This window comes from Balaenoptera ricei, chromosome X, assembly GCF_028023285.1.
Source record: "Balaenoptera ricei isolate mBalRic1 chromosome X, mBalRic1.hap2, whole genome shotgun sequence".
In the NCBI taxonomy this organism is placed as follows: domain Eukaryota; kingdom Metazoa; phylum Chordata; class Mammalia; order Artiodactyla; family Balaenopteridae; genus Balaenoptera; species Balaenoptera ricei.
The window spans coordinates 127056930-127083704 of NC_082660.1; the positions used below are offsets into that span (position 1 = coordinate 127056930).

The window sequence follows — 26775 nt, forward strand, 5'->3', positions numbered from 1 at the left end:
GCATTCAGTTTTACAATTCATTCAGATGGTAATGTGTTCCACTTGTCTTCTATTGTTTGCAGCCCTCCCCTGCATTTGTGAATAGATGCCTGATTACAAGATGACCACCAGAATTCTGAGGATGATATCAAGCCATCAATGGCAACCAACAAGGCTTCAAAAGCCCTTGGAGCCATTTTGGTGTCTCTCGTGCCCACATTTAATTTGTTTCTAGGTCCAGTCAATTTTTCCTCTTTGCATGTGTCCTGTCCCACTGCCACCACTCTGGTTCAAATTTTTATTACTTCATATCTAGATTATCACAGTAGCATTACCACTAGTATTTCTCCTTTCTCTGATTTCATGACTTATGCATCACCGTCATTCATCCATCCATCTCTCCATTCAATAAACATCAATTATGTAACTGCCATTTGCTAAACACTGTGTTAGATACTGAAAGTAAAGGGAGAAATTAAATACGGCCGCTATCCTCTAGGAACACCATCATGCTGACCTTTTAAAATTATGCCTTTAATCACACTAACCCTTGCTTAAAAACTTGTTCCCTATCACCTACCAAATACAATAAATAAAATAAAACACATCCAACTAACCTTTCCAGCCAGTATGGCTTATGGAATCAGACAGACACAGATTCAAGTCCTGACTCTGCCATCTGCAGCTTGGTTAGTTTATTAATGATTAGGCATGCTTTTTAACCACTCTGCTCCTCACTTTCCTTACCTTTAAAGTATACCTACCATCTTGACATACAGTAGGTGCTCATTAAAAGTTCTTCTGACTTTTCTTGTCTTTAAATAACTGGCAACCCTAAAACACAGATTCACAAAGAATCAGAATATAATGGATTCTAGATATAATCAAATAAAGGTCCCTAATTAGACATCTGGGGAAACTGAGGTGCAAGTTGGGAAGCAACTGGCCCTTGGTGACACAGGGATTTGGTGGCAGATGGAGATCTGGTAGCTGGTCCTCATGACTCCCCATCGAAGCACTAAATGGAAGCAGCCAGGGAACTTGAGGGCAGGAAGGCAAGGGCCACTCCCAACCAGAAGAATGTTTCACTTGATGGTCCAGATCGCAAATATGTAGCAACATTCTCAGTTTACAGGGAAAAGCTATTTTTATTTTTCTCCAAATGGCAATGTAGAAGTTGGTGATAAATCTGAAAAATGGCAAGCACAGCAAATACTTAACTCTAAGACATTAAGGTAAGTCATAGAGCAGTGTCTTCAGTGGAGGGAAAGATGGATCTGAGACAGTAGGCAGGATGAGAGGGGAGGGACATGGAAGTAGAGAAGGTTAATCCTGGGCTGGTCTTCAGAAACCACTGGGTCTAAGCCATTTGGATGACGGGTAAGAAAACTGAGACCCAGAGAGGTCAAGGGATGGCCCTAGATTGCACAGATACTTATAGACAGAACTGGGATACCTGACTTTTTAAAATCTTGCAATTACTTCATTTGATTACACTGGCTGCTCAAACAGAAATATTTGCATCACTTAGCATTTGCTGACTACCTCCTATGTGCAGATCACTGATCAGTTGATGAGAAAAGTTGCTAAGTTATACCGGGGCTGAACACAGGTAGAGAGTAGAGGGAAGGAAAGCCATTGAGTTGTCCGTGTATGCAGCCCCTCTAGCTGCACAGGCAGAATATGTGAATGTCTGCAGTCACAGCCAGCCTAAGCAGGATGACTCCCAAAGAGGTTATTACAGCGTCATTTAAAATTAAAATTTAATAAGTTATATTCAACACGAGTTGAAAACATTCATAAATTTAATGAATCATCTAATTAAATATTGTATATGCAACAGTATGGAGGAGGCTGAAAGAAAACCATAAGAGTTATTTTTATGCTTAAATGCAATTAGTAAGTAATGTTTTAAAAACAAAACCCTCTTGAATTTCATAAAGCTTTTTTTCTAAAGCAGAAAATGTTTATTTCATAAACCATCCCTTGTTTTCAGGAATTACATGTTTATTTTTTACTTTCAATGCTAAGTAGTCAGCTAAACTACAGTTTATACCAGCCACCATGTTGTCAGTCCAGACTCAGCCAAGCCCGATTTCCTGCAGAATGATTACATGGCAATGTTGTCAAGTATTCTGTCGGGTTATGGCGCCAAAATAATCCCATGTTACTGGGCCGGGGGTGGGTGAGGGGAGGGACTACATTTTCTTAATCAGGACATGACACCTAGTTTCATTTATAATCTTTCCTTAATTTGCTTTCCTTATCCTATATTGTGTGGTAAATATATTAGTCTATATTTATTAGTTTATATTTATATTATAAAAATATAAGTGTGGTAAATATTTAGTCTCTTTGGGCAGCTGTTAGTGAAATATCTTCTAAGTTAATATGTCAGCTAGCTTTTAGCCCAATATTCAACCTAAAGTGGAAAGCTCAATTTGAAATCTGACAAGTAAGTTGCTAGACAAGTTTGGAAGTCTCTAAGCCACAGCAGCCTGGGTTGGGAATACTGCTCCCCAGTCCTCTTTCTTGAGAGCCTTCTACTTCCTCTGGAACTTGGGAGATCCCTAGAGGATTAAACCCCACCTTCCCAAGCGGCATGCTAACTGTGGAACAAATCATCTCCTTCATAGCCCCCACTGCCTGAGAGCGTTTAGTTCAAATGAAAGGTTTTGAGACTTCTGAAGGGCAGAAATGGTGAGTGAAAGCCATGAACTATAAGGAATGTTTTATTTCTTCAGCTGGCTGAGATGCACACAGGTAGTCACTGTGTTACCCCTTTCGTCAGTTGGGTATTTCTTAACTAACAGAGCCACCTCTTTGAGGTTCATGGGTATAGCTGGTTCTCTAAAAAATCATAATTACCGTAAGTATTGCATTTGGTAATGTAAGGAATCCATGCAACAAAAACAGATTATTTGTATGCCTTCATCCGGGACCTGTCATTACTCCCTACACTGCCAAGAGTGAATTCTCTCGTGAGACCCACAGGAATTTGCTAATAAATAAGGTTGAATCACCCCCCTCCAGGGGCTAGTCTGGGGCTACAACCCTATAGCATTCATTTCCTGACATTACTTAGTATATACCAGCTGGTCAAGGGTTAACTTTGCTTTTCTTCCAATTTGACTATTCCTCAGTCCTTTATGCAATCCCCCAGCAGCTGTGTTATCCCCAATATAAAAATGATGATTTAGCCTTAGGGATAAAAATCAGGTTAAAGACAATAAATTGCTTCGGAAGATGAGAATAACGGCCTGAAATATAGTATAGAAAATTACTGCACCCATTCTGAGTCTGAGGAAGAAAATCAGTTGACTCTTCTCTCCCCTTCCCAGAGCAAAATGTGGCTCTGGAAAAGCTAAGGAATGAAACAGAGGGAGATAATTCATCCAGCTTGATCTAACCAGAAATAGGAAAGGAACCATAGGAGAAAATCTGATTTGTGAGAACTGTCAGTAAAGAATGTCGAGAGGTTCCAAGAAACCTGCAGGTGTTGCTCCTAAGTCAAATATATGTCAACTTTTTATGTCTACAATAACGTCATGAATTAAAATGTATTTATGCATATAGATGGTGCATTTGATTACAACTCAAAAGTGGAATACTACCCCATTGCTTCACATTAATGACTACTCAGAACTGAGAATTCTGAAGCATTATTCTCTAGCATTTGCACAAGGGTTAGGATATGGGACTATCTAAAGCGGTTATGTTGCACTACCCAGCCTCACACATGTATATCTATCCGACTTTCAGAGACTTTGCAGGTTCCAAAGACTAAGGCACACATGTCAATTAATAAAAGTAAAATGCGATGAAATATTTCAAAGTACTTTGGAAATGTAAATTGCTATGGAAATGCAATATATTATTATTGATCTTAATTATAATTTCAGAAGTATCAAGCATACATTTATATACATATATGCACTTATATACATATATGCACATACATACATATATATGAATATACATATACGTGCGATTAGTCTTAGACACAAACTAAACTGTTAATATATAAAAGAGTGGTCATTTAAAAATTATACTAAAAGTGCAGTATAGCCTATAAGGGCAGAGAAGAAAATGGGATCAGGCAGGGCACATCAAAGGCTTTAACTGTAATGTTTTGTTTCTTCAGCTGGGTGGTAAGTACACAGGTCAGCACTGTATTATTCCTTTCCCTTAAGTTTGGTATTCGTAAGTAATAGATAATATTATTTTAAAGAAAAAGAATGCTCTATTCTAAACCTGCATGGGTATTTGCAAGAGAGAAAAACATTAAAAGGAAAATATCTGTAACTGCTGTTCAGCTACAGAAGAGGATATAAACACACACTTTCACACAAGCACACCTACACGTGCGTGTGTGCACGCACACACACACACACACAGCCACACACACACACACACACACACCCCGCCACGTGGTGTAATGGGATCAGAAAAATTGAAATTCTGGCTTTGGCTCCACCACATCTGAGAGGCCTGAGCTTATACAAGTCACTTAACTTTGCTGAGGTCCAGCTGACTTGCCCGAAGATGGGATTTTTACTCTGTAGACAGGGCCACTGTGAAAATTATTAATATCATAATGAATATAATTATTAATATACGGACAAGAGCACTCTGCCAAGTGAAACACCATTATATTAGAGCACGTGCTGAAGTGGGGATACAGGCCCTTTGTGCCCATCCAGTCACTGCACCGAACACTCACCTGGAGCCTGAAATCAAAGGAGAAGCTGCCTATGTACACACAGAAGGGAAAGGAAAGTCATATCTGATGTGGTCTTGAGGCAGGAGATAGATGGGGCCCAGGCTGAGCAGCTGGAGTCTGTCCCCTGGGGACAGATACTCCCAGACGAAGATAATAGCGGGGGCAGAGAGGGAAGCCTGACGTGGGGCTCAGAACCTTCACTGCAGTGGGTGGACTTCTGTGGTGTAAGTGTTCTCCAGTCTGTGAGTCACCCACCCAGCAGTTATGGGATTTGATTTTACTGTGATTGCACCCCTCCTACCGTCTCATTGTGGCTTCTCCTTTGTCTTTGGATGTGGGGTATCTTTTTTGGTGAGTTCCAGTGTCTTCCTGTTGATGATTGTTCAGCAGCTAGTTGTGATTCTGGTGTTCTCGCAAGAGGGAGTGAGAGCACGTCCTTCTACTCTGCCATCTTGAACCCATCTCCTCTACTGGATTTAAGTGAACACTGAAGAACACTCATACTGGAAAGATTGGAAGGAAATATAACAAAATGTTAACCATGGTTAACTCTGAATTATAATATTATATATTATACAGAAGAAAAACTAATTTTCCTTCTACCATTCTAGGTTCTTGGCTGAGACAACCCCTGTAATAAAAGACAGATTAACAAGAGAAAAAGAAACAGAAGTTAAATAACATGTATCCCTCCTTACACATGGGAGAGACCCAGGAAAAGTTCAAGCCTTCTCCATTGATAAGACTTTCTAGAATTTCAGAGTCACCCTCTTCTTCCTAGTAGAGAGGGACACACCCTTACAAATGGAGATTTCCCTTATAAATGGAAGAGTCCCTTACCAAAAGGTAACGCTACTACTGATTTTCAGACCTTTTCCTAAATCTGCTGGTTCTTAAAAAATAATCTGCTCAAAATAATCCTTATGCCAAAGAGGCATATTTTGGATTGGGGGTGACATATTCTGCTTCCCTTCAAGGTAATTTTTTGATTTTGCTTCCTTCATATGTTTCTGTCCTCCAAATTTTCTACTGTGAAAATATATTACTATCAAAATCATAAAAATTAAGTATCATTTAAAATACCAATGAAAAATGCTACCAATTACAAAAGCCTTTAAAATTACAAATTACATATCATTAATATGAAGACATCTTAAAATTTGTCACATAAAACTTACAAAATAAGAAAGAAACACTTTTGGTATGCCAACATTGGCTTTTATCCTGAACCAATCACTGTTTGTGTGTGTGTGTGTGTGTTTAACTAAAAAAAGAGCCTAAAAAATATTAACTAAAAAGTTAATTTTAAAAACTTTGAAAACTGAGAAAATTGAGGATGTTAACATCATAGATTTCCAAGGTAAGTCCAACACGCAAGCAGTATCAGAAAGGGCATCTTAAAAAAAAAAAAAAAAAAAAAAAAGAAAGGGCATCTTAAAATCTGTCTTCTTAAAACTTAAAAAAATAAAGAAACACTGACTTTTGATACATCAATTTTAGCTTTTTTCCTGAACCAATCAGTATTGTGAAAATCCTAAAGTTAGATGAAGAAGTGCTGAAATTGACCAGTATGGATTTTGTAGGTTTTGATACACTTAAAAATTGTTAAAACTCTGGAAGCTGGGAGAAATGTGGGCACGTTAATAACTTCATAGTTTGCAAGGTTAGCCCAATTTGCAATTTCATGACCAAGTTTTCTCACAACTAGACATGAACTCACTAAAGGAACACATTAGAGAACTCTCTAATTACTGATCACTAAGAAACAAACTTTTAGGTCAACAAGTCTTCTTCTAAAGGCATTACAAAGTACTCTTCTCTATTACCTATATTCTCTCTCATGCTCTTGATGTTGATATCTTTAAGAATCTCCAAAAGATCTCAACATTTATGAGGAAGCTAAGGTTTTCAGGATAATAAGAAATTCTTATCATTTCACATAAATGTCAAGTTGGATAAGGACCCAACTTGTTGGTTTACACCGTTTATCATAATAAATTTAATATCACTTCCAGCAGTGAGGCACAGCACTGCATCCACAATACGATAGGTAACTGGAATTCCTCTGCTCCTTAAATTAGTAAGCAAGTTACAGTGCATATCAATCACGCATAATGAGTCTGAAGCATGGCTTGATTATATTTCATTTGCATAAGAATTTTCTGTAATTTTTTTAAACTGATCATTTAAAATTCAGAATAGATTTAAATGCCACACAACTGCTGCTCTCCTCCTGAAATGCTAAGCCATCTTCTTATATAATACAAAAATGCTAATCAATTATTTTTAATGCAGATCCTAGCTTGTTAATGAGTTTTCACCTTTCTACATGCTGTCAAATCTCATTACACTGTCACCTTTCTAGGGTTCACAATTGGAGTACACATTTGTATGGCTCATTTCTAATTGCTACATTATTTCATTGCATTTACAAGGGAAACATCTTTTAAATAACCCTTGGATTGTCCAATTTTAAGGATAATTTGCTCTCTTTGCATTCTGTAGTTTGTAAAACTCCTACCATTAACTTATGGAAATACTGATTCAAACATTCTCTGATAAGCCAAAAAAGTCTGAAGACTAAAAATGAAACAAACAGGAACCAACAGATAAATGTAGAGCCAGAAGTTAATTACAATGAGATAAATTGTACAAATAAAAATAGCTTATTAAATATAATAATTTAGAAACATGGAATTCATTTGGGAATTATTATTTTTAAATAACTATTCATAAGATATTCAGAGGCTAAGCATTTTCTTGAATTTCATATATATTTCTTACAGTAGTCAAAGATCTTGAAAGATTTTGCTGGGGAGGAAGAAATTTCCCTCTACTCTTCTAGGTTCTTTTGGCTGGTCTAAGAATTAAATTGACATGAGACAGATTAATAAGAAAATCAAAGTTTAACAACATGTATACTTGGGAGAGACCCAGGAGAACTGAGTAACTCGCCAAAATGGCCCAAGCCACCACCTTAAATACCATCTCCAGCTAAAGACAAAAGAAGAAGTTGGGGGTGAGGGAGCCAGTTATGAGAGGTGACCAGGAAAAGCACAGTAAACAAGGGTAAGGTTGTTATGCAGATTTAAGTCCATGCCTTCTCCACTGATAAATTTCCAGAGATTTAGTCATTTTCTTCTTGGTATAGAGAGGAAAACACCCTTATGAACAGAGATTTCCCTTGTAAATGTAAATGTTTCTTTGAAAAGGGTGACCCCTACTTGGTTTTCAAGGTTTTTCCCTTGTCTGCTGTTTCTTAGAAGTTAACCAGGTTAAAATAATTAATATCCCAAAGAGACATATTTTGGGGTGGCAAATTCTGCTCCCCTACAATCTCCATGTGAATTGCGTTGAAATCTTTTAATAGAACACTTTGAAGAGTGCATCTTAGAAACCAAGACAAGGGGTGAGACAAGTGACTCGTTTTTAAAACACACTACATACTGGCAATAAGTTTTTAAAAATGTTTAAGAGGAAAGAAAAAAAGAATAGGTTATATGGGAGAAGCAAGCACTTGGTAGGAAAAAAATGAATTTAACTTGCTAAGTCAACTCTTAGATGCAAGTCCCTAAGCAATGCCAAGCATCAACCCACTGGCTAGAGGTAACGGTTCCTGATAGATCTCATTACTACACCTTGAATGTTCTATTCTTTGCAAGGAATATATATATATATTCTCCACCAAGGTAAATTTCTTTCCCTCTAAAGAAACTGTGAAATTTCCATGGAGAAAAATCTGCATGGTAAAAGGATTTATGGAATCATCCTGAGGCATTTTCCCATCCGTAAATTCCTAGTTTAGTTGGCACCAAGAATACACATTTGTTTAGGGAAAAAAAAAAATTCTCTTTTGTTCACTTCAAGTGCACAACTAATTCCTAAAACCTATTGATTCACTTTTATTCATTCATCATATACAGCTTCTAAAAACAGAATATGTAATATTCTTTGAAAGGGAGCTTATATAAAATTTTAATAAGCTGTTCCACATTTCAAAAATCACAAGATTACTGTCATTTCCTAGACAAGACATTTATCCTTAGTTCAAGATCCAAAATCACTTGTTTAATTTAGCACATGCAGCAAAGACAAAACAGCTCTCTTGCCTTCCCTAAAAAGCAATATTGCTTGCCATTAGAATAGAATTTAAATAAATGACCATTGAGGCATTCGTTTGATAGTGGGGTTATAGGTGATTTTCAACAATAAGCCTGTTGAAAATCTGGAAAACAAACTAAACAGGAAATTTTTAAAAGCAATGACAAATAAAGACTTCACCAAACAGTAAACTAGCGCAAAGCACGGGGAAGGCAACAGACCAGACAACGGATATGGAGTTTCCGGAGCCCTTAGGTGCTCAAGGGAAGGGCCCTCCCCTAGTGACAGTAGACCTGTAAAAGTAACCCTGTCTATGTCGGAAGAGTGCTTCCCATTTCAGGACAGCAAGTGATGAGGCCATACGGACCGTTACAAAGTAAAAGCCTCTTCTCCTCCAGATTAGCCAAAATAGCACAAACAAAATCCAACCTTGAGGTAAAGGTAAAGAAAAGACAAGGGGCTCTGAAAGCCCAAATTGCGAGATCTAGAGGTTAGCCAAATAAATTATAACAAATTCAACTTCAGAGTAGAGGAAACAAATGGTTAAACAGTCCCCTGTATCGCAAAGGTAAAATCACTAAACTCCAGGGCAGTGGTCAATTTCACCCCCTCTGCCTTGCCTCTCCCATTCCATTCTGAATGTTCTAGAGCCTCTGCAGCGTCCTGCCCCACTGCCTCTCCGACCTGACTCTGGGAGGTTTGACATCTGGCCCCGCTCTTGGCTCCAGGCTCTGGGGGTCCTGGCTCCGGGGTCCCAGCTCTCGGCCTTGGACCCCTACTCATGTCACCATATGGCAGGTGCACACCAGACGCTTGTAGATTCCTGTGTTCTGCCAGTGCCAGTATCTGCGCCTGCGCTGTTTCCCAAATCTGCCTCAGTCCTGCCTTCCATTCTCCCATGTGGCTCATACGCTCACAATTCAGCCGACTCTAAAAAATGTTATGATTTGTGTATTTTCTCATTCTCGTTTTTCATGTTTCATTTCCTCGAACTTCTCATTCTTTTATGTTTGTCCCATTTTTCTTCCATTGTAGTTTCTCATTCTTGCTCCTATTCTTTTATTATCTGGCACTATTTTCTCATTGCCAGGCTTCTTACTTTACTTCATGTTCTACTCATTTCCTCATTTTTACCCCCATAAATGTCCTTCTACTTTATTTCACTTTCCTCTCATGTTTAATCTCATATTTTCAACATATTCTCTACATTTGTATTATTCTCTCACATTTTTTTCATTCTCAAATTTCATTTTAGTGTCTCATCTTTTCCATATTAAACTTCTTCTCCTATTCTTTCATTTTCACATATTATCTTTTGCCCTTTCTCATGTTTATAAATTTCTATTTTCTCAAAGTCTTGTCTTTTCACTCCCTCTTACTTTCTACAGTATCACAGGTTATACTTTATTCCTTTATTTATTTTCTATTTTCTCCTTCCCTGTTTTACGTTCCTTTACTAACTTTCATTCTCTCCCTATTTTTACTCACATTCTCTCCCATATTCTTTTCCATCACTTTTCCCTCACATACATTTTCACAGTTTCTCTGCCACACTTCTCCCTCTCATTTTTAAAAATCATTATTAAGTCTAACAGAGTTAAGAAGAAAAGGTTTCCTCTAGTGCTCAGATGCCTGCTGGTAGGTGAACTTACCAGTTAGTGATCCATGCAGGTGAATGGTGAAACCGAGGCTGTGCAAGTCCAGATGAAATGAGGGTGAAGACCAGCCCATCTAGGGACAATAACTGTGTTTTATAATAGGCTGTGGCCTCAGTTACAGAAATTTCTGGAAACACCAAGGGGCCAAGGAAGTCTCACTTCAAAGTTCTCAACCAATCCTTCTTTAGGCACATTGTTTCCTCACAGGAGAGACTAATCTCACTGAGGCTTGTCATTGTCCGATTATAGGACAATTATTAGCCCCAACTAGCCCCAACTCTTTCCCTGTACATCCAGTTGAAAAATCCAGACAGATGGGAAAATAGAAATACACTGCTTGGGGATGGGAAATAATTTCAAGCATCCTTTAAGCCACGGGAGTAACTAAATGTAGAAAGAAAAGTTTAAAACAGAGTCCTTAGATACATATAATTCAAATTACAAGAACCAGGTGAGGGGAAAAGAATGAGCAAACAGATGCTGAAAAAATAAGCTAAAGGATCTCATGAGAAGAATGTCTCAGAAGTATCACCGTTTTAGATATAATAAAGAGAACATAGGGTTTAGACTCAATTCTACGTTTGACCACAAGGAAGACAAAATATTCAAAGCAGGGTTTGAGTGAGGTCAAAGAATAGAGGCCACAAAAAGCGAAATTCAAATAGAGGGATAGACCCGGCACAGCTTCATCTTTACGCTTAATTGTATGAATCGGCAAAGTGCAACTGGGAAGATCAGTCTGCCTGCCCAGTGTCAAATGGGAACAAACCTGGACTTAGCTAAGGAGAAACTCTATTCAAAAAGACTGTTACAATATGGAGAAGACTCCAACCTCAGGATCTGCAAGTGCCTCAAAGTCAAACAGAGCAAGGCTTTTCTTATATATGAAGGGGGAAGCAGGGCCAGCAGGAACTCCGTGGGAGAGAGGGGCAAGTGGTGGGAGTGAGCAGCTTGGTAAGATCAGAGCTCTTCAACAGGAAGTGTGTCTCTGTGTGGTCAACCGGTTCTCCATTCTTGGAATGAACTGTTAAGGGGGATATTATGCACCTTTGTGCTTGCTTAAGCTTCAGGTGACCCAAATGTCAGGGGCCTGTGGGGAGGACAGAAGCCTGACTAAAGTTCTGTCAAGCCAAGTCAGAGGGTAAATAATAGACAGTGGGGGGGGACTTGGTCACCAGTAAGTTAACAGTCCTACCTGGAAGTCTCTACTGGCAAACCAGTTGTGAGCAGAGTACTTAGGCGAACCACTCCATTTTCAACATTTATTTCTATTTCAGTCAACAAATATTTTTGGAACCTATTCTCTATCAAAGCTGTGTCTTATTTGTTTTTCTGTTCCAGTCACCTATGGAAATTGAGATTAAGGTACCAAATAAAATACAGAAATGGAAACAGCATTAATGGTTAGAAAGGCCAAATTTGTTACATTGTTGATGACAAAAAGGGGGCCTAGAACTGAACTGTAGGTAATCATAATCCACAAACACACACACACACACACACTCACGCTCACATACACATTTGATTATACCTCTGAAAAACTATCTTGGTAACTGAGAATGGATCTCCATTTGATGAAGAAAAGCATTTTGGCTTGGCTGTATAGTTATATTTAATTTAACTTTGCTTATACATTTTATTTGAATTATTTCTGAAAATGTAAAGTCAATCTTTCTATCTTGGGACATATATACCCACAAGAAAAAATATATTACTCTTTTTTCCCAGTACAGAAAATTACATTAGAGAAAGTCCAGGGAAATAGCAGGAGAACAGTAAATCATGCTGAGGTCAGAGTTATGTTTTGGGTTTTAATTAGTCATAATATAACACAATCAAAGAAAAATTTGCTGTTACTATCATTTTAACAAGATAGTTTTTCATAATGAATAGTGCTCAATAATAACCTAAGGTGAATCTGCTCAGATGAATTTGTTTTGCTATTAATATTTATCCAAGGATACTGCAGAATTCACACTTTCCACATCTGCAATCTGAAGTGAAGAGAAAGCAGTAGCAGGCAAGATAAGATGATGAATTAGGTAGAAAACAATCAAATCTAAAAGGAGACATTAGCTGTGATTAAACATATTATTTGCTATGCCTATTTCAGTGAAAAACAAGAATTCAAGAAACTGTAACATCTATTTATAACATGAAATATGGGAAAAGGTATGATAAAAGTAATATGTCATTGAAACCTGCCACTAGTATGGTCTCTTGCCTGTTTATCTTTTATTTGGTTTACATTTTCATACTCTTAGAAACCATTTATTTCTAGAGCTTCTAATGATATTATACTACATTATACATATGGTGATCTAGATGTCAAGATTGAATGAATATAAAATAGCTATTCCAAAGGTGTATGAATATGGCAAAAAGCAAACTCATCTCCTTATAGCAAAGAGCAATTGCCTAGAGATAAGATAACATTGCTAACTACGGACAATAAATAATAGGATAGAAATCACAATGGAATAATAAAATGCACCATTTTAACCATCAAACATGTATTACTCTTAATGGGTGCCATATGTTGTGGATTTACAACTATTCTTTTCATAACTACATTTTAAAAATAAGGAATGTGTTTCAGACTTGTAAGGGAGATGTCATGTTGTATTTTCACTCTAATGCCCCCTCCTACCACCACTACTATAACTTAACAAGGTTAAACCAGAAAAGTATACACTTTCCCTTTGATTAAAGACCTTTTGGCAAATAGATATATACATACATATATTTGCACACACACGCACACATATATATACATACACACACATAGATTTAGTTTAAAAAGGCAAACAGCAATTTTATGTACACAAATCAATTTAATATTTTCAAGTGATTTAACCATTTAAATAATTCAGAATAAGGTTAAAAATCTTTTTTTTTTTTTTTAAATATAGCTACCACCGTGTGTATATTAAAGGCGAAGGAAGAAGTGAGCACCAGACAGTAAGAACATATGTCTTTTAGAGCCAGAAGATTTGAGTTTGAGTCCTGGCTTCTAAATGACTCTCCGCAAAGCAGTGAATCTCTCTGAGCCTCACTTCATCCAACTGGAAAATGGAACTTACACCTGCCAGTATAATAAGAATCCAATGAGATAACATGTGAAAAAATGCTTCTGAAACTAAAGATCAATATAAATGGGAAATCATTTAGCTTCCCTAGCTACCTTCTCCACATGCCCCTCAGTGGACTGATTGGATGGTCAGGCCTACAAGGAAGAATGTGGGGTTCTAGGTGTGAAACTGTGATTCTATAATTTTTTTTTACAGTTCCAAATGTTCTCAGTTTCCTTAGGTCTCAATGTAGCCTACAACATGATGTAGATCAAAGTGCCTAGTTTTTGGATCCAGACCCCTGGGTTGGAATCCCAGCTACACCTCTTTTCATGTGAATGTGATCATGTGTCACTTCAGCTTTCTGAGCTTCAAGCTACTTATTAATATGGTGATACAAATGGTACCTACTTCCCAGACTTGTTTGACGATTGCATGAGATAAGGCTGCTTAATTCCTAGCACCATATTTGGCATATAGTGGGCACTCAGCAAAAAGTAGCAATGTTATCAATATTGGTATTTATTGACCTCATTTGACAATTATGCTTCCTGCTCTAAATGGCAAGATTCAAGCCCCAGGCATTTTTGCCTGAGATGTTTTTACAACGAATACTGCTCAATACAAGCTAAGGTGCATGTGCTCAGGAGAATCTGTTTTGATATTAATATTTATCAGAGGATACTGCAGGATTCACATTTTCTACATCTGGTGGGGATTTCTCTGCTTCAGATCCTTTTTTCTTCGACTGCCACTTATAATAAGGAATTTTTTCATATCTCAGTGACCAGTATTACAGATAGGTGTCACACCAGTGGACAAACAAAACACTATGTTTAAGGGTGAAGTTTCCAAGCAACCCCTAAATGAAACCGATATTTGAATAACAACGTAGTAGCATCCTCAACTAATGTTAACTTGTCCTTTACTAGATGACCCAGCATTCTAACCCTAGTGATGAAAGTCCTCACCAGGGATTAGTGATTACCTATGACCTTGAATCAGCCAACTTGCAGTAGTGGAAATTTGCATTTTCAGACTCCCTGTTCTCTAAGCAACTGCTTGCTTCCCCAAAATGGACTAGAGAAGAAAGAAGAACTTGTCACATTCATTTTTGGGGGAGCAGTGATTTGGAAGCCACTTGATTTGAGGATTGTATTTATTCACTCCTCTGTCTCCACTTACTGCTAGCAAAGGCTTTATCCCATAAATCATCTCAGATAATTTCTAGGGCCTTTAGTATCTATTTCACAAACTTAATAATTATGGGGGAACAACATAAATTTTGAATAGATGTTGATGAGTAAAAATACCATGAAAACAAAATTAAAAGAAGTGAGATAGCAGATGCTGAGATGGGACTAATTGAAATTGGGTGGTCAGGGAAGGCCACACTAATACAGCAACACATGATCAGAAACCTGAAAGAGGTGAGGATGTGGTCCATGCAGTTATCTGCAGGAAGGGCACTCCAGGAAGAGGAGCCAGCAAGGGCCAACGTCCTGGGGTAGGGGTGTGCTTGAGGAGCAGCAAGGAGAGCGGTATAGTGACGACAGTGTAGACAAGGGGATGAGGGAAGTGGCTAATAGGCCTTGTAGACAGCTTTTTACATGAACAATGTATGTGCAAGACTTTCATGGAAAAAAATGGTAAAGCACACTTAAACACACACACAAAAGAAGAACAAAGTAAATGAAAGAGGTACCATGTTTTCTACCTCAAGAAACTATCAGAAAGATAAAACAATAACACATTTTCCCAAAGTGATATATAGTTTCGATGTAATGTCAATCAAATTTCTACAGGCTTTTCTAGGAATTTGGTAAGTTAATTTAAAAATTTTTTAGAGAAACAGTGATACAAGGATAATTAAGTTGCCAAGATACTCCTATAGGAAAATAGGTAGATTTGATCTACAAAATACCAAGACTTTTCATAAAACTTTAGTAATTAAAAGTGTGGTATAATAATTGTTCTTGCCTACTGTAATCTTTCTGACTTTGTCTCCCCTTTGTTCATTCCACTCCTGGCTACACTGGCCTCCTTGCATGATTGTCCCCTTTGGACTTTTGTACTTGCTGTTCCATCTGCCTGGTATGTGCTACCTTCAGATATCTGTGTGACTCACCCCGTGATGTCCATCAGGCCTCTGCTAAGATCAGTGAGGCCTTCCCTATCTATCTTATTTAAACAGCAATCCTCAACCCATCTGGTATGCCCTATCCTCCATCTCTGCTTTATTTTTCTTCATAGAACTTCTCAACATTTGATATTTTACATATTTTAATTATTTATAACTTTATTGCTGCTTCTTCCCACTAGACTATAAGCTCTAGAAGGGCAGGTGTTTTTCTCTTTTGTTCATTGATGGATTCTAATAAGCTAGAAAAGTGCTTGGCACATAGCAGATGCTCAATGTTCGTTGAAGGGATGATAAGTGAATGAATGATATTGGTACAATGATAATATTTAACTGAAACATAAAAGACAAGTCCAGACATAGACCCAAAGATATATAAAAATTTGGTAGATGACAAAGGTGACATTGCAGTTCATTGGGAAAAGAACAAAAATAAATATAATAAAAATCCATGTAAGATATACGAAATGCCTAAATATGAAATGCAAAACTCTAAATATCTTTGAATTAAATCCAATTAATTTTATAACATGGGTAGGGAAATTTTTCTAAAACCAGACCCCCCCAAAAAAAATCCACAATATTCATAAAGAAAGTTTGCTAAATTAAATTACATTAAAATTAAGAATCTATGTTTTCCAAATAAAACCATAAAATAACTGAAAGGAGAAATCACAAATTGGAATAATATATTTGCTACACATATAACAGGCAAAAAGTTAGTTTCCAGAATATTTTTTTTTTAATCTTAAAAATAAAAACCAAGTTAAAAATGAGCAAAAATATGAATGGACACTTTATATAAGACAATATTCAAATTGCTTGTGACATATTCATCTATACTAAACATACTTAAGAATTATGGACATGCAAATATAAATTCACAACAAGACACCATTTTATATTCACTAGATTGAGAAAAAGTTAAGAAATCTGACAGTTCCAAGTTCTAGGGAGGATTGTGAATCTACTCTCCTACACTGCTGGTGCAAGAAATTGGTATAAGCACGTTGAAAAGCAACCTGGCGTTATCTTTAAAATTATATTGGCTAATACCTAACAATCCAGTAATTTTGCTCATAGGATATAGCCTAGCGAAAGTCTTCCACATGTAAAACGGAAGATAAAGTTGTCCCTTGGTATTCAAACATATTGCTCAAGGCCATTATACAAAATGGCATGGTATTTGCATATAACTAATGCACATCCTCCCATATACTTTAAATCATCTCTAGATTACTTAAAATACCTAATACAATGTAAATACCACGTAAATAGTTATCAATACAATGTAAATGCTATGTAAATAGTGGCTGCAGAGGCAAATTCAAGTTTTGCTTCTGGGGACTTTCCGGAATTTTTTCCTCCCGAATACTTTCTATTTGCAGTTAGTTGAATTTGCAGATGTGGAACACACAGATATGGAGCAAAGACTGTATGTTCATAGGAGCATCATACATTATTCCTTACCTTCCTCCCACAATAACAATAAAAATTAGAAGTAACCAAATACCCATTGACAGGAGAACACAGAAATAAATTGTGGTAAATTTTCAGAATGAAATACCACACAACAGGGACTTCCCTGGTGGCACAGTGGTTAAGAATCCGCCAGCCAATGCAGGGGACATGGGTTTGATCCCTGGTCCGGGAAGATCCCACATGCCACGAAGCAACTAAGCCCATGTGCCACAACTACTGAGCCTGCACTCTAGAGCCCACAAGCCACAACTACTGAGCCCACATGCTACAACTACTGAAGCCTTCACGCCTAGAGCCCATGCTCTGCAACAAGAGAAGCCATCGCAATGAGAAGCTTGCGCGCCGCAATGAAGAGTAGCCCCGACTCGCCACAACTAGAGAAAGCCCACGCGCAGCAATGAAGACCCAACGCAGCCAAAATAAAAAAAAAAAAATACCACACAACAGTGAAAATGAATGAGCTGCAGCTTCACACACTGACACAGATGAATCTTAGAAACATGAGGTCAAATGAAAAAACAAAGTCAGAAGAATATATACAGACTGATACCATTTCATTAAGTTTTAAAACAGGAAAAAAATAACAATACATTGTTTAGGAATGCATACAAAAACTGGTTAAAATTGAGCATGCAAGAGAATACAAAAAAAATTTTAAATGATGGTTACCTCTCGTAGGTATGGGGCAGAGGTAACTATGGGGCAGAATTGGTGTGGAGGACAAAGATATATTAAACACTATTGGTAATTTCTTGTTCTTAAATTGTGTGGTGGATTCACGTGTGGTACATTTTTCGTCATGTTTCATGGTTTACATAAGCATAACAAATTATTCTGTGTTTCGAATAGTTCCTAGTGATGCATTTGTTTTACAAAAATGGCTCAAAACAAAGATTTCTGTTCAGCAAAAGACACACAAAGTTAACAAATAGGTGACAGATTGGAAGATGAAATGTTCAATGTTAAAATCTGATAAGGGATTAATATCTAGACATCACAAGTTAGATTACCAGCAACAGAAAATCAGAGATATTGATAGGAAAAATGGACAAAAATATGAATAGTCAAGTCACGGAAATGGAAAACTGAATATGTAACACTAGTAATCAAAGAAATGCAAATTAAACCATGAACTAACACTTGTCCTCCATACTATTGTCAAAAATGTGAAAATCTGATAGCAAATGTTGGTGAGAACCATGTATTCTCATGTACACCAAAGTGTAATCTAGTACAGCCATTTTGGAGAACAGTCTGGCAGGACTTAGTGAAATTAATTAAGTATATAGATACTGTATGATCCAGCAAACCCTACTCCTGGAATATTATTCTAAAGAAACTCATGTCAGGACTGTAATAGGGTATGTACAAAAATATTCACCACAGAGTTGTTTGTGGTAGCTGAAGTTGGATGCAACCAAGGTGTTCATCACCAAAAGAGTGGATAAAGAAAATGTGGATACATACTATGGACTAGTCTGCAGCAGTAGAAGCAATAAACTAGATTTCCTTATAGTCATCTGGGTAGATCTTGGAAACATAGCACTGGGTGAAAACATCAGAAACCATGATACCTATGGCACAATACAATTTATATAAATTTTTAAAAATACAAAAATACTACATTCTTGACAAAGACACAGGGTCTTGAAAAGTAAAACAATGAAATCTTGCCTCTTCTTTCTCTTTCTCAACAATAGTTACTCTTATGAGTTTTGGTTTCAGAATCATGTTTGTTTCTGCTTTAAGCCCAAGGATATTCTACCTATGAAATCCACCTCTTTGCAAGAAATGGACTGATCTCTGACACTGGCTTAGTCAATAAAGGACAATGTGTAAATCACTCTACGGTTGGCACTTGGCCAAGGGAGAAGGCAGAAAAGAGGTTGATGTAAGTTTGTGTTCGAAGGTTACTGGTCTCAGAAGAGTGAAGAAATACTTAGTTTCTGACATTTTCCATAAATAGATTTTTGTACCAATTTGGTTAAAAGAAAAAAAGAGTAAAACAACTTCTTTGAAGTTGCAAAGAAACAGTTCATAAAATACCATTGATGTGGCTGCTGTTGGATTTAGTAAGCTTAAAAAAATAAGATGCTGCATATGAAAGTGATCTGTGAACTGTACTAATTGGCCAATATATTAATAATAACAATCATATCATAAATTCAAAGCTCTATTGCACTTTATCTAACAGTTTTACAAGTACTTTCACCTGCATGGATTGTGAGGCCCCTAAAAATTCACTCTAAGTTAGGCAGCTATTATCAGTCCCAACTGAACAGAATTAAAAACTGTGTCCCAGAGAAGTTGCCATTTCATTAGTAAATTACAGAAGAGGTACTGAAAACGTCTATCTTCTGATTGGACCACGAAATAATTCAAGAAAGTACTGAATCAGAGAGCAGGTTTTTGTTTCTTTGCATAATGTATTTTCAAGACAAAAGAAGTAGCAGAAACTGAACATATGTGTTACACTAAGCGCAGAATTCCCCTAATGTTAAATTCTAAATTTACTGCTACATATTAGGGAATTAAAGTGACTGAATTAAGTACTTGAAAACTCAGTAAAGTTACCAACTAGTAAAGGTAATTAGCAAAAATGATCTGCTATTTTAATATTACCATCACATATCCTGAGTAGGTTCTGAAATATTAAATTAAGAATGATGATATTCTTCAAGAAGATATTGAAAACAGAAAAAAAGTTCTATTTTGTGTGGTAAAATTTCCACTTAGTTCATGTTTTATTAATGAAAATTAGCTAACCATGGCACTCAAATACTTCTAAAAATATCATTCTAGAAAGACTTGACAAAGCAATGCCGCACATACTCAGTAAGTGACTATTTACCATAGATGAAAAGATAGCACTTACATTTCCTTTAGTAATTTTAGGATAATTAGCTATTGAAAAGTGTTATATATTTTTTCAGAACCATTCCAACATATAATTCAGATGCTCTCGTTTTTAAATTCTTCCTCACAAATAAACCCAGATGGCTTTTTAAAATATTTATTTAAAGTTCTAAATTTACATGTAAATTCATTTTTAACAATTTTTTGTCAAGTTTGGTTACATGCAAGTTTTGGCAGGTACCTATTTTCTCAAAGGCTGCCACAACAAAAGATGTTTCTTTTAAGCTGGAACACAATTCCAAGTTGCGTTATCATCAGTACATTATTCAACAAGAATCAGTATGCAATAGATAGTTGTTTTTATTTTTATTTTTTCATTTTAGTTGGCAGAAAGTGGCCTGCCTTATCACTTCACAATATTGCTATGATAGTCCACTACATGTAGGCTGCTTAATTTCTGTGTAAGACTGACTTGCTTCTTGAAATATATGCTAGATTCATTTGAATTTTATCAACCTGCAATCCCAAGTGTTTTGTCATACCATTTATTTGGTTATAGTATGAATTAGAAGGAAGACCACATGGTGTTCACAGCTAGGGAATTGCATTCAATGATATTTCCAACTCTAGCTGATAATGGTGTCTTTAATATGGATAAATCAAGATATTAGAAAAGAAGTGATTGCATCATGTTCACTTGATTTCCTCGTGCAGAGGGTGAGCACTCTACATAGGCCCTAAAATATCACCCTGAACTGCCTTCTCAATCTGCCTTCATGATAAAGCTCTGAAGAATAAGGGGCTAGGTAGCCTAATTGTCATTTATTGACCCTAAACCTTGGAAAGTTTGCATTTCATTCAAGCCATGAATGTGACTATGTTGGGCTGCATGTCAGGTTATGTTTATTGCATAATTTTAAATACACTTCTCCCAAGATATTCCTTTTTGGTGGAGATGCTTGAATTTTACATAAAATATCCATGATTATAGTTCCTATCCAAAACAAGCTAAAGTCTGGTGGCAACAAGGGAGTAGAGCAAAATCCAATTACCCAAGGCGAATAGACTACCTCCAGGACTGCATAATTCAAAGGGGTGTCATTCCCATAGTTTATGATGTAAATGATGCTCCCTGTGTTTGTGCAAGTAAATGAAAATATATCTGCAGAAATATAAATGGATTGATTGATAATAAAATAGTAGCTTACAGCTGTAACTCAATTTTCTCCAGACCTCAACAGACTGTCAAGACCAGCTGAGTTGGATTAATAATACTAACCCATATTTCTTGTTTTCTCACCCTACTCACATACTTCAGAAGACCCTCAGCCTCTGGTCCAGATGCCCATACTATCAAGCATTTCTGGGAATTCCTAAAAAGGCTCTCACATTTTCTCATGAACAAGTCCAGGCAGCTATGGATCCAACAAGCATTTGCTCTTAGCTGTTGCCATGTTCACTGCATTGCTGCCTCATACAGGCCCTGCCGCTCTACCCTGCTGGACTTGCTCATGAGAAAATGCGAGATCTCACTAAGACTAAGAGCTCTTGTGCCAGGCACTAGTCTCTCACAAACACTCTCTCCATCTTCTGCTGGGCTCTGCCATGGGTGCACTAAGCCCTTAAATGATCAAAATTGTCTGTGGTGAATGGGAGAGAATGTTTGACTTCTCTTTGTATTACACTCTGTTAGAGAGGACACACATCTGAAGAGTGAAACAGCCCTTTCCATTTATATCTACTGTCCTCTCTCTACTTAGGACTCTGACATCAACCCCAAAGGAACTGGACCAGTGAAATGGTGACTAAGAGCTTCCAAAGTGTCCTTAAAACAACTCTTCTGCTCTGGACAGACAGCAGAAGCAAGAAGAACTACAATTCTGCAGCCTGTGGAAAAAAACCACATTCACAGAAAGATAGACAAAATGAAAAGGCAGAGGACTGTGTACCAGATGAAGGAACAAGATAAAAGCCCAGAAAAACAACTAACTGAAGTGGAGATAGGCAACCGCCCAGAAAAAGAATTCAGAATAATGATAGTGAAGATGATCCAGTACCTCGGAAAAAGAATGGAGGCAAAGATCGAGAAGATGCAAGAAATGTTTAACAAACACATAGAAGAATTAAAGAACAAACAAACAGAGATGAACAATACAATAACTGAAATGAAAAATACACTAGAAAGAATCAATAGCAGAATAACTGAGGCGGAAGAACGGATAAGTGACCTGGAAGACAGAATGGTGGAATTCACTGCCGCAGAACACAATAAAGAAAAAAGAATGAAAAGAAATGAAGACAGCCTAAGAGACCTCTGGGACAACATTCGCATTATAGGGGTCCCAGAAGGAGAAGAGAGAGAGAAAGGACCAGAGAAAATATTTGAAGAGATTATAGTCGAAAACTTCCCTAACATGGGAAAGGAAACAGCCACCCAAGTCCAGGAGCACAGAGAGTCCCAGGCAGGATAAACCCAAGGAGAAACATGCTGAGACACATAGTAATCAAACTGACAAAAATTAAAGACAAAGAAAAATTATTGAAAGCAACAAGGGAAAAATGACAAATAACATATAAGGGAACTCCCATAAGGTTACCAGCTGATTTCTCACCAGAAACTCTGCAAGTCAGAAGGAAGTGGCATGGTATATTTAAAGTGATGAAAGGGAAGAACCTACAACCAAGATTACTCTACCCAGCAAGGATCTCATTCAGATTCAACGGAGAAATCAAAAGTTTTACACACAAACAAAAGCTGAGAGAATTCAGCATCACCAAACCAGCTCTACAACAAATGTTAAAGGAACTTCTCTAAGTGGGAAACACAAGACAAGGACCTACAAAAACAAACCCAAAACAATTAAGAAAATGGTAATAGGAACATACATATCGATAATTGTCTTAAATGTGAATGGATTAAATGCTCCAACCAAAAGACACAGGCTCGCTGAATGGATACAAAAAAAAGACCCATATATATGCTGTCTACAAGAGACCCACTTCAGACCTAGGGACACATAAAGACTGAAAGTGAGGGGATGGAAAAAGATATTCCATGTAAACGGAAATCAAAAGAAAGCTGGAGTAGCAATACTCATATCAGATAAAATAGACCTTAAAATAAAGAATGTTACAAGAGACAAAGAAGGACACTACATAATGATCAAGGGATCAATCCAAGAAGAAGATATAACAATTAGAAATATATATGCACCCAGCATAGGAACACCTCAATACATAAGGCAACTGCTAACAGCTATAAAGGAGGAAATTGACAGTACCTCAGTAATAGTGGGGGACTTTAACACCTCACTTACACCAATGGACAGATCATCCAAACAGAAAATTAATAAGGAAACACAAGCTTTAAATGACACAATAGACCAGATAGATTTAATTGATATTTATAGGACATTCCATCCAAAAACAGCAGATTACACTTTCTTCTCAAGTGCACATGGAATATTCTCCAGGAGAGATCACATCTTGGGTCACAAATCAAGCCTTAGTAAATTTAAGAAAATTGAAATCATATCAAGCATCTTTTCTGACCACAATGCTATGAGATTAGAAATGAATTACAGGGAAAAAAACGTAGAAAACACAAACACATGGAGGCTAAACAATACATTATTAAGTAACCAAGAGATCACTGAAGAAGCCAAAGAGGAAATCAAAAAATATCTAGAGACAAATGATAATGAAAACACGACGATCCAAAACCTATGGGATGCAGCAAAAGCAGTTCTAAGAGGGAAGTTTATAGCAATAGAAGCCTACCTCAAGAAACAAGAAAAATCTCAAAAGAACAATCTAACATTAGACTTAAAGGAACACGAGAAAGAAGAACAAACAAAACCCAAAGTTAGTAGAAGGAAAGAAATCATAAAGATCAGAGCAGAAATAAATGAAATAGAAACAAAGAAAACAATAGCAAAGATCAATAAAACTAAAAGCTGGTTCTTTGAGAAGATAAACAAAATTGATAAACCATTAGCCAGACTGATCAACAAAAAGGGGGAGAGGACTCTAATCAATAAACTAGACATGAAAAAGGAGAAGTTACAACAGACACCGCAGAAATACAAAGCATCCTAGGAGACTACTACAAGCAACTCTCTGCCAATAAAATGGACAACCTGGAAGAAATGGACAAATTCTTAGAAACGTATAACATTCCAAGACTGAACTGGGAAGGAATCGAAAATATGAACAGACCAATCACAAGTAATGAAATTGAAACTGTGATTAAAAATCTTCCAACAAACAAAAGTCCAGGACCAGATGGCTTTCCAGACGAATTCTATCAAACACTTAGAGAAGAGCTAACACCCATCCTTCTCAAACTCTTCCAAAAAATTGCAGAGGAAGGAACACTCCCAAACTCATTCTATGAGGCCACCATCACCCTGATACCAAAACCAGACAAAGATACTACAAAACAAGAAAATTACAGACCAATATCACTGATGAACATAGATGCAAAAATCCTCAACAAAACACTAGCAAACAGAATCCAACAGCACATTAAAAGGATCATACACCATGATCAAGTGGGATTATCCCAGGGATGCAAGGATTCTTCACTATATGCAAATCAATCAATGTGATACACCATATTAACATATTGAAGGATAAAAACCATATAATCAACTCAATAGATGCAGAAAAAGCTTTTGACAAAATTCAAAACCTATTTATGATAAAAACTCTCCAGAAAGTGGGCATAGAAGGAACCTACCTCAACATAATAAAGGCCATATACAACAAACCCACAGCAAATATCATTCTCAATGGTGAAAAACTGAAAGCATTTCCTCTAAGATCAGGAACAAGACACGGATGTCCACTCTCACCACTCTTATTCAACATAGTTTTGGAAGTCCTAGCCATGGCAATCAGAGAAAAAAAAGAAATAAAAGGAATACAAATTGGAAAAGAAGAAGTAAAACTGTCACTGTTTTCAGATGACATGATACTATGCATAGAGAATCCTAAAGATGCCACCAGAAAACTACTAGAGCTAATCAATGAATTTGGTAAAGTTGCAGGATACAAAATTAATCCACAGAAATCTCTTGCATTCCTATACACTAACAATGAAAGATCAGAAAGAGAAATTCAGGAAACAATCCCATTCAACATTGCAACAAAAAGAATAAAATACCTAGGAGTAAACCTACCTAAGGAGGTAAAAGACCTGTACTCAGAAAACTATAAGACACTGATGAAAGAAATTAAAGATGATACCAACAGATGGAGAGATATACCATGTTCTTGGATTGGAAGAATCAATATTGTGAAAATGACTATACTACCCAAAGCAATCTACAGATTCAATGCAATCCCTATCAAATTTCAAATGGCATTTTTTACAAAACTAGAACAAAAAGTCTTAAAATTTGTATGGAGACACAAAAGACCCCCAATAGCCAAAGCAGTCTTGAGGGAAAAAACGGAGCTGGAGGAATCATACTCCCTGGCTTCAGACTATACTACAAAGCTACAGTAATCAAGACAGTATGGTACTGGCACAAAAACAGAAATATAGATCAGTGGAACAGGATAGAAAGCCCAGAGATAAACCCACACACCTATGGTCAACTAATCTATGACAAAGGAGGCCAGTATATACAATGGAGAAAAGACAGTCTCTTCAATAAGTGGTGCTGGGAAAACTGGACAGGTACGTGTAAAAGAAAGAAATTAGAATACTCCCTACACCATACACAAAAATAAACTCAAAATGTATTAGAGACTTAAATGTAAGACCAGACACTATAAAACTCTTAGAGGAAAACATAGGAAGAACACCCTTTGACATAAATCACAGCAAGATCTTTTTTGATCCACCTCCTAGAATAATGGAAATAAAAACAAAAATAAACAAATGGGACCTAATGTAACTTAAAAGCTTTTGCAAAGCAAAGGAAACTACAAAAAGATGAAAAGTCAACCCTCAGAATGGGAGAAAATATTTGTAAACGAATCAACGGACAAAGGATTAATCTCCAAAATATATAAACAGCTCATGCAGCTTAATATCAACAAAACAAATAACCCAATCAAAAAATGGGCATAAGTCCTAAATAGACATTTCTCCAAAGAAGACATACAGATGGCCAAGAAGCACATGAAATGCTGCCCAACATCTTTAATTATTAGAGAAAGGCAAATCAAAAGTACAATGAGGTGTCACCTCACACCAGTTAGAATGGGCTTCATCAGAAAATCTACAAACAACAAATGCTGGAGAGCGTGTGGAGAAAAGGGAACCCTCTTGCACTGTTGGTGGGAATGTAAATTGATAGAGCCACTATGGAGAACAGTATGGAGGTTCCTTAAAAAACTAAAAATAGAATTACCATATGACCCAGCAATCCCACTACTGGGCATATACTCAGACAAAACCATAATTCAAAAAGACACATGCACCCCAATGTTCATTGCAGCACTATTTACAGTAGCCGGGTCATGGAAGCAACCTAAATGTCCATGGACAGACAAATGGATAAGGAAGATGTGGTACATATATACAATGGAATATTACTCAGCCATAAAAAGGAACGAAATTGGGTCATTTGTAGAGATGTGGATGGATCTAGAGACTGTCATACAGAGTGAAGCAAGTCAGAAAGAGAAAAACAAATATCGTATATTAACACCTATATGTGGAACCTAGAAAAATGATACAGATGAACTGGTTTGCAGGGCAGAAATAGAGACACAGATGTAGAGAACAGACGTATGGACACCAAGGGGGGA

The 26775-nt window shown here is 36.9% G+C and overlaps 1 pseudogene; it reads right to left on the minus strand.

Moving 5' to 3' along the window:
* Positions 1-26775, minus strand: part of LOC132357204 (heat shock-related 70 kDa protein 2-like) — a 63938-nt pseudogene that overhangs the window by 1929 nt on the left and 35234 nt on the right.